The sequence below is a fragment of the Microtus pennsylvanicus genome, chromosome 5 (genome assembly GCF_037038515.1).
Source record: "Microtus pennsylvanicus isolate mMicPen1 chromosome 5, mMicPen1.hap1, whole genome shotgun sequence".
NCBI classification, from domain to species: Eukaryota; Metazoa; Chordata; class Mammalia; order Rodentia; family Cricetidae; genus Microtus; species Microtus pennsylvanicus.
The window spans coordinates 62,276,804-62,285,064 of record NC_134583.1 but is presented as its reverse complement, the minus strand read 5'-3'; positions in this window follow the sequence as shown (position 1 = coordinate 62,285,064).

The window sequence follows — 8,261 nt, the reverse complement described above, 5'->3', positions numbered from 1 at the left end:
AAAGTTCATAGCACTGGGTGCCTTCTTGAAGAAGCTGGAGAGATCTCATGCTAATGACTTAACAACACACCTGAAAGCTCTAGAATAAAAAGAAGCAAACACATCCAAGAGGAGTAGATAGCAGAAAAAAAAAATCAAACTGAGGGTTGAAATCAATAAAATAGAAACAAAGAGAACAATATAACTAACTAATCAATGAAACAAAGAGTTGGCTCATGAGTGGACTGTGGGCAGCTGAGGATGGAAACATGAGCATTCAGGTTGGGGAGGGGAAGAGGACAGTACTGAAAGAGACTACTGGAAACGGGGGGCATTTCGGGGTCAGCTAAAAACCTGGTGCAAGGGAATCTCCCAGGAATCTACAAGGATGACCCCAGCTAAGACTCCTAGCAATAGTGAGTACAAAGCCTGAACTGGCCATCTCCTGTGGATCAGACAAGACTTCCAGTGGAGAGAGTGGGAAACCAACCCAGTCACATAACCTTCAAGCCACCGTCTGTCCTGTTTATGGTGTGCTGGGGTAAGGGTGGCCTACAGATTGAGGGAGCAGCCAACCAATGACTGGTCTAGGCTAAAACCCATGCCAGGAGAGTAAGCCCACCCTGACACTGCCTGGAGCGCACAGGCTGGATGACCCAGAAAGCTAGGATGGAATTAAATACAACTGGGGGGGGGGGACGTGTTAATGCAACGATGCCTGACGATATCTGCTGTGCACACAGATTGGTACCTAGCTCAACTGTCATCAGAGGGGTTCCATCCAGCAACTGATGGAAACAGAGGCAGACCCACAACCAAACATTAGGTGGAGCTCAGGGAATCCTGCAGAAGAGAGAGAGGATTGTAGGAGTTAGAGGCGTCAAGAAGACAAGAAAACCCACAGAATCAACTAACCTGGGCAGATAGGGGCTCACAGAGACTGAACCGACCACCAGAAGGCCTGCATGGAACTGACCTGTGCACTCCGCATATACGTTTCAGTTGTGTGTCTTGGTCCTCTTGTGGGACTCCTAACAGTGGAGCAGGGGTTGTCTCTGACTCTTTGACTGGCTTCTGGAACCCTACTCCCCATACTGGGTCTTCTTACCCAGCCTTAAAACACGGGGAGGTGCTTAGTTAGTCTCACTGTGACTTGATATGCCATGCTTTATTGATACTCACGGAGACCTGCCTTTTCCTGAATAGGAGTAAAAACAGAGGAGGAATGGATTGGGGGATGGGAACAGAAAGGGGGCAGGGATGGTGGGCTGGGAGGAGAGGAGGGGAAACTGAGACTGGAATATAAAACAAATGGATAAATAAATAGAAAATATTAGGACTGCAAAAGTGGCCCAGGTGCCTAGCATGCACGAAGCCACAGGCTCAATTCCGAACATCATGTAAGTCCAGCAGGCTGACATACACCTGGGATCCTAGCACTTGGGAGAGGCGTGAGGGTCGAAGTTCAAGTCTTCCTGGGATTTCTACCAGACTCTATCTCAAACAAAACAAAACAAAAACAAACAAACAAAAAGAACCCTGAAAATTTTGAGCCCTGGCTATGTGCATATTTTAAAGAATGTTTTTAAATTTGATGATGAAACTGTTGTTACATTTTTTCTAAAGAGCCATTATCTTTTTTCCTTCTTTTTTTTTTTTTGTTTTGTTTTTTGAGACAGGGTTTCTCTGTGGTTTTGGAGCCTGTCCTGGAACTAGCTCTTGTAGACCAGGCTGGTCTCGAACTCACAGAGATCCGCCTGCCTCTGCCTCCCAAGTACTGGGATTAAAGGCGTGTGCCACCACCGCCCGGAGCCATTATCTTTTAAAATACGTTTGCATTCAGTTATTGATCTTGAATTTATCTTGAGGAGCTTGCCATAGGATTCACACGGAGGGCAGAGGACAACTTGTAGAGGATACTTCTTTCCTTCCACCATGTGGATTTTGAAATGGCCAATGTCCCCCAGAAGCTCATGTTAAAGGTTTGGTCTCCAGGATGGCACTCTTCGGAGGTGAAAGAGCCTTTGAGAGGTGGTACTTTGTGGAAGGTTCTTGGGTCGGTGCTCAGAGGGGATTGTGGAATCCTGTAACTTCCCTCTTTCTCTTCTGCTTTCTGGTTGGTGAGGGGAGCAGTCATCCACTAAACATGCCAGGCATGAAGCGCCACCTCACCACAGATGCTAGCTCATCTGTCATGGGGGAGCCTTGAAACCTTTGCTCTTCATAAGCTAATTGGCCCCTGCGTTTGAGTACATTGATGATGACGTACAAATGTTTGTTTAAATGTTTTTTAAAAAAAATAAGAATGTCTTTTATAATAATATTATAAAATAAAATATAATGAAATAACATTTTATAATAATATAATAAAAATATTAGTATGGAATGATATTTTGTGATATTATAATAATAAAACTGTTATTAAATAATATTTTATAATATTGTTATTATAATGTTATGCTTACAACATAATCATCCCACATACAGAATTTACATTTTCACACCCAGTCTTAGACATGCAAAATCAATACCTAAATGGAATTTTCGAGTATTTACTGTGAAACATTGTGTCTGCCACAGAAACCTCATACAGCACATTTTTACCAGATTTGACTGCGAGCGACCTGGCAGGACTGACCTGTAGCATTTGGGTTGCAGTAGCATGCACAATGCTTTTACACAATGGGATTCCCAATGATGCAATCCCAGACAGTGTTTCCACTGTTGAGCTGTGCACGCTCCCTTTTCTTTGTGTAAACGCTCGCAGTTTTCTCCACCTCAGCTTCTTTTAAACACAACAGTAGAAGTTGTTTTTGTTTGGGGTTTTGGTTTAGTGGGGTGTTTTTTTTTGTTTGTTTGTTTGTTTGTTTTTAAATTAAAAGCTTGTTGGACAGATGTAGAGGAAGCAAGAAAGAGAACTGAGAAAAGAGGCCACAGGGCTGGGGAGACCTGGGGAAGAAAGGTGACCAAGAGGAAGTACACAGGATGCTCAGGGGACAAGTAGGATGAAGACCGGAAATTACACTTTGCTTCTGCTGACTCCCAGGCAGGCCATACCCCAGAGAGGAGAGTAAGGGGAGTCAGGACTGAAAAAAAGCTAGGCAAGACTAACATAAAACAAGCCAGTTTCCACCGGGCGGTGGTGGCACTTGGGAGGCAGAGGCAGACAGATCTCAGTGAGTTCGGGGCCAGCCTGGTCTATAAAGAGAGTTCCAGAATGACTAGAACTGCTACATAGAGAAACTCTGTCTTAAAAAAAAAAAAGTATGAGGGCATGGACTAGAGAGATGGCTCAGAGGTTAAGAGCATTGACTGCTCTTCCAGAGGTCCTGAGTTCAATTCCCAGCAACCACATGGTGGCTCACACCACCTTTAGTGAGATGTGGTGCCCTCTTCTGACGTGCAGGCACACATGGAAACAGAATGTTGTATACATAATAAATATAAAGAAATAAGCCAATTTGCAGAAGACTTCCTCATCCCGGCCTCATCTAACGAACATAGCACATGTGAAAACAAGCCCCAGAACCATGGAGAAAGGGTGCCGCTAGCGACCACAGCATGGCCGGAGCATATAGAGCTCTTCCTTTAGAGTTCTTTCCTAGGCTCTCTGGTCCACTCACATCCTCCGGATAAGCTCTTTGCAACTTAAAAGCACAACTTTCTCCATCTCTCATGGTGGCTGTTGGGATTTTCACCTCCCCCGTTCTATATGTTTTTCTCTTAAACTCCAGTATAATTGTTTTTTTAACCTTCCTTCTGAATCCATTCATAAATTGTTTTCTTTTGGTTTGTTTTTTTTTTTTTTTTTTTTTTTTTTTTTTGGTTTTTCGAGACAGGGTTTCTCTGTGGTTTTGGAGCCTATCCTGGAGCTAGCTCTTGTAGACCAGGCTGGTCTCGAACTCACAGAGATCCGCCTGCCTCTGCCTCCCAAGTGCTGGGATTAAAGGCATGAGCCACCACCACCCGGCCCATAAATTGTTTTATTTATGAAACTAAGAACCTTAAAAGGGAACTTCCCTCAGTATTTCCAGTAAAGAGGTAACAACAGCACCCTCTTCCAATATTAGAAGGAACTTCTGGAGGTAAAGAAAATCCCATGGTGGGTTGGTGCTATCCAGAAATTACAGGCACCCAGCATTCTCTAGTCCAACTCTCACCAGCCACTGCTAACTTATTACATTAATGGATTGTTTTGTCCCTCGGGGAACATCCACAACAAACATTTAAAAAAAAAAACCTATTGTGCTCCTTTGACTTTCCAGGGCGAAGACAGACCATGACACTTTCGAAACACCCAGGCACCAAGACCCTTCATTCTGATAGGATCTGAGCAAACCACAGCTCACCAGCTGTGCCTCAGAGCTGCTAGGCTCAGCTCTAACAACTTCCTGGATCTGAGCAGTTGGGGAACCTCTCGCCTCCTTCCCTGTTCTCTCTGGTCACATGCCGCTGGGCCATCAGCCTCATTCTCCGTCCTCCAATTTCCCAGACAATGATGCTTCTTGTGCCTGACCTCACTGATCCTATTACCCCTGTGAGAGGGTTACAATAATGAAATAAGCACTCCTCTTTCTGGGGGACTGAATGTCTTCCGTCTGGTGAAGCCCAGCTCACTGCCAATTGGGGATTTGGTTTTAATTAAAAGCCCTTTGAGGTACTCTCTTAGAGAGGGCTGGTCAAAAGGATTGAAAGAACATGGACCATTTGGTGGTGGACAACCGATGGCTTTCTCTGTGGCCCTGTCCTTTCTCCACCAAACCACCCTGCAGAACCTCAGATGACCACCGCGGCAGTCATTACAGACCTCAGAGCTCCTTGGGACGGGGGTTGCCTGATGGAGCGGTCAGAGGTTTGGTCGACTGGAACAGAGGTGCTCCCAACTTTACATCTCAAAACTTACAAGTCCCAGGTGAGCCAGAAGCAAGCTGTTCTTCTACGAAATGAGAAGCAGTGCTCGGAGGTTCCTTCAAGCTGAGACATGCCGCCCAGACAACTAACAGTCTGCCACTGCTGTAAGGCAGCTCCATTTAAAGTCAGGGCATGAGCTCCACATATGGGCCCGTGTACACACACACACACACACACACATAAAAGGTATCATTTCATAGTTGCGTGTGATAGCATGTGAATGCGTGTAATCCAATCTTAGTACTCTGGAGGGTGTTAGAGTCAGGAGGATCACTGCCAGTTCAAGGGCAGCCTGGTGTATATATCAAATTCCAGGATACCTTGGGCTACATAGTGGACCCCTTTCTCAAAACCAAAAACCAACAAAGACAACTCATGGCTAAGGCAAAGGAAAACCCACACGAATTAGTGAGCTTGCATTTACTTCAGTACGTCATATTGGGACCTTCTAGCTTAGAGCTGCAGAAGTCAGGGGGATGGTGAGTTTGGGAGGAGAGGTACGGGGGCTTAAGTACCTGCCCCCTCTACCAGAACACAAACTCTCAGTGTCTGCCTTGACCACCATCAAAAGGCTCTGACTTCCAAAATGCAAGAAAGAAGAGGAGGAGAGAAGGGACTTCCTGGATACTCTCGTCACCAGTGTCCTTCCCTGCTTACTCTATCAGCCCTGAGTTTCCCCGACTGTGTTTCACAGATGAGTTCATACACTTGAAAAGCTCACACAGCAAGCAAATGGCAGTGTGCGCTCTAACGCTGCAGAATCCCTAGGATTCATGGCCCTTGAAAACACTGAAGGAGGCCAGCCTAGCGCATGCACGGCCACACTGAATACTTGCAGAAACTTGGAGGCAAACACCCCCATTGTGCCTACTTCACCCATGAGAATGGTGTATCTCAGAAGCCGAGTGAGCAGATCAAGGCCTTGCAGCTACTAAGTGACAGAGCCAGATCTGGACTAAGGGATTGCACAGGCCAGACATGCTCAACAGTCCCAAATCCCAGTCCCAGGAACCCAACAGCAACCCAGGATTGGATCACAGCTTTAACTTGAACCGCCAGTTCCTACCTGTGTGTTACTGAGTAAATCCCTTAACCTCTCTGACCATTTCCATCTTTATATATGAGGGTGGCATGTAAAGATGATTTTAGGCATGCATAAATGTATTGTGACAGGTTAGATAGCTCAGTGGGAGAGCTTGCTCACCTAGCATGTGGGTGGGGATTGCATTCACATCCCAGTGCAAAATAAACTAAGTATGTATCCAGTGCATACTGATCTCATCTTTTCACATTTCCTCACAAGAGCCAGGAAAGCATTAATTAACACCTCCTCGCCTTTAACATTCCCTAAGCTCCCAGCCCAGCCTGGCTAGCAGAACTCAAACAATAGTTGTTGTGTGACTGGTACTATTGTTGCTGCAAGGGTCCTTAAAATGGGGTCTGTTACCGATGTGACTGTTATTAAGTAGGTCCTGATGCCTTCTGTTCTGTGAAGGGTCCTCTCTCTCTCTCTCTCTCTCTCTCTCTCACACACACACACACACACACACACACACACACACACACACAGTCTCGCCATCCTAAGGATATCTAGAAGCATATAAGGTACCCGCACTCTGCCTACCGTCTGTCCACTGCTGTCCCCAGCGTCCGGTCCGCGGGTCCTCACCTGTTAAGCTGCAGGCTCCAAGGCTCTGAGTCCAGCCACGGTGGTGTGACAGCCACTCCTTTCAGGACTGGACCAGAGCATGCAGCTCCTCCGCCCCCTTTCCTGCCTAGGTCTTATTGCCTGGGATCTCCCAACCTGGACGGTTAGCTTCCCTGAAGACAGCGGCCAATGACAATGCAGGGAATTTATTTGGGTCTGGATTCAAAGAGACCATTCAAACTCCAAAGTCCAGCTGGGAGGAGAGATGCTCGATGGTCACTGCAGCACGTGGGACGCTGAGACGGGAGAGCTACAAACTAGAGACCAGCATGGGCAACAAGGTGAGGATCCAATCCTAAAAAACAACACAGCAAAACTACAGTGGGAGTCATGTGGCCGCTAGATGTTTGGCAGCCTGGCTCCTTCAAGCTGCGATCACTGTAGCAGACTCTCTTAGGAGTACCATCTTAGCCAGCTGTGGTGGGCACGGACCTCTGTGAGTTTGAGGCCTACGAAAGGAGTTCTGGGCCTGCTAGGGCTGCACAGAGACCCCTGTCTCCAAAACCACAACAATAACAAAAGAAGTCTCTTGTTTTTACAAACAGTCACAAACTGTAAGACGGGCTGAGAGGGCATGAGGATAAGATCTAGGAGCGGCAGGAGAATGGATGGGGTGAGACTGCATGTCTCTAGTTACTGAAATTGATGTGAAAGGCTCCTTAACTTTAGCACCATGCATGAAAAACAAAACAAAAACCACGTTTGGGGCTTTCCAGAAAAACGCCATTCTTACTAACAAGGCTACAAGTGATGCACACGGTGATAGTAGAGAGAGATCCGTCTTAGGTGCTCAGCGTCAAGTCCGTGGCTAGACGACCATCCATCAACGGCACGAGTGTACTTCCCATTAGAATAGTCTTGTGCTGCCGGGGCAGCCCAGTGGTAGAGAAGGAGCCTAGCACGTACCAGCCCTGGGTCCCATACCCACTGGAAGAACAGTCTTTTAAGAAAGATCATATAATAAACACACACACACACAAACCCTTTCATCTCCAAAAGAGTCAACTACTAATATATGTGCTTTTATTAAAATGAGATACAAATACATTAAAATAGCAGGTTGTATCAGAGAGATTATGCATACCTGTTTTTCATCTTACCCAGTGAAAATACAATCATGGACCCTGAAGGCTCTCTGGCAATTCTCCCATTTAATGAAACATCTCAATCATCCTAATTTTTAATTATTTTGTCACAATAAAATTAAACATTCTCTTCAGAAAGGACCCCCCGAGGTATTCTGACGCCCATCAATGGATTTTGATATTCTTTCTCCAATATCCTCAAAACCATCCTTTTGTCCCCCAGGCTTTGGTTCAGTTCTCAAACCCTGAATGATAGGGAAATCTGGCATCTTCTGTCAGCTTCTGATTAGAAACCTGTGAGCTTTGCACAATTTCTTCTGGAGAAGTAAAAGCATCTATCACAGCATGTAGAGTCGCGTGAATGGGTACATACTCACATGCACTGGGGAGCCCTGCGAAGATACCAAAATGTCACCAGTGGTACGCTCCACTATGAGTCAGACAGGTAACGTTCATTTTCATTGCCTTCTTTTGGGCTGTTTTTCTTTTCTCTAGTTAGCGTGATATCTGGAATGCAAAAGCTCCGCTTTGTGAAGTGCTGAGAAACTAACATTGTGAGCTTGACGTCCTGGTCACTT